We start from the raw sequence: 1,467 nt of genomic DNA, 5'->3' as shown, positions 1-1,467 counted from the left end.
CAGGACTGCATACGACCGAGGCACACAGGGCCAACACCCGGCATCATGGTGTGGGGAGCGATCTCCTACACTGGCCGTACACCACTGGTGATCGTCGAGGGGACACTGAATAGTGCACGGTACATCCAAACCGTCATCGAACCCATCGTTCTACCATTCCTAGACCGGCAAGGGAACTTGCTGTTCCAACAGGACAATGCACGTCCGCATGTATCCCGTGCCACCCAACGTGCTCTAGAAGGTGTAAGTCAACTACCCTGGCCAGCAAAATCTCCGGATCTGTCCCCCATTGAGCATGTTTGGGACTGGATGAAGCGTCGTCTCACGCGGTCTGCACGTCCAGCACGAACACTGGTCCAACTGAGGCGCCAGGTGGAAATGGCATGGCAAGCCGTTCCACAGGACTACATCCAGCATCTCTACGATCGTCTCCATGGGAGAATAGCAGCCTGCATTGCTGCGAAAGGTGGATATACACTGTACTAGTGCCGACATTGTGCATGCTCGGTTGCCTGTGTCTATGTGCCTGTGGTTCTGTCAGTGTGATCATGTGATGTATCTGACCCCAGGAATGTGTCAATAAAGTTTCCCCTTCCTGGGACAATGAATTCACGGTGTTCTTATTTCAATTTCCAGGAGTGTATATCTATTAAAAGGTAATAGTCTGCAGATTCAGGAAACGCAAAAAAGTAAAAATTTAACTTTTCATGATTTTGAGCCTTTCCGGAGCCCCTTAAGTCCCATAGTGCTCAGAGCCATTTTTTTGCTTCCTTTAACGCGGCGACAGAGAGATGTGCTGATACTGGTACGCCCAATAAATAAAGGAAGCAGGAGCGACACCACGTCGTCGTTTCAGACTAGTGCCAGTTCTGCGTACAACATCAGGACAGCTGCATCGGTGGATAGAGACTCCGAGGACGAGCCGACCACCTCGCGCGATGGCATGAGATGCCATTGAGTTCACAAAACGGTCACCTCTGGTTCGCATAGCCGGTAATTTGGAGTGGCATGCCACCAGTCCTTACCTATTACGCATGACGAAGTCTCGTATAGAGTTGCAGTAAAATAGAAAGACAGAGCCGTAACAAAGCACAGTTCGACACAATGCCCAATCACTTGACACTGTGTTGCTGCCGCAGGTGTCAGCTTAATGTACCTAGTGTCGTACACTGTGTGCCCCCAAATTTCCACAAATTTAATGGTGCATTCTTCGTGCTATGTTACAGAACAGGCGTGGCCGAGATTGCGCTCCGACAGACGTGCTGCTCGGCAGTCTGACTTCCCCCGCCACTGGCTGTTCGCCGAAAGCTGCAAACGCGGGAAACGGAAAAGGGCGTGTATGCTACACATTGCAACTAAGTAGGTGGTGAATACTGTAGCATACTTTTGTAAGCAGGATTTTGTCTTGTGTATTTATCCTCAACTGTTTATTTTTCTGCCAAAGTAATAACTTTTATTACTTGATTA

The sequence above is a fragment of the Schistocerca cancellata genome, chromosome 3 (assembly GCF_023864275.1).
Source record: "Schistocerca cancellata isolate TAMUIC-IGC-003103 chromosome 3, iqSchCanc2.1, whole genome shotgun sequence".
Taxonomy (NCBI): domain Eukaryota; kingdom Metazoa; phylum Arthropoda; class Insecta; order Orthoptera; family Acrididae; genus Schistocerca; species Schistocerca cancellata.
Note: the sequence above shows the minus strand (reverse complement) of the source record.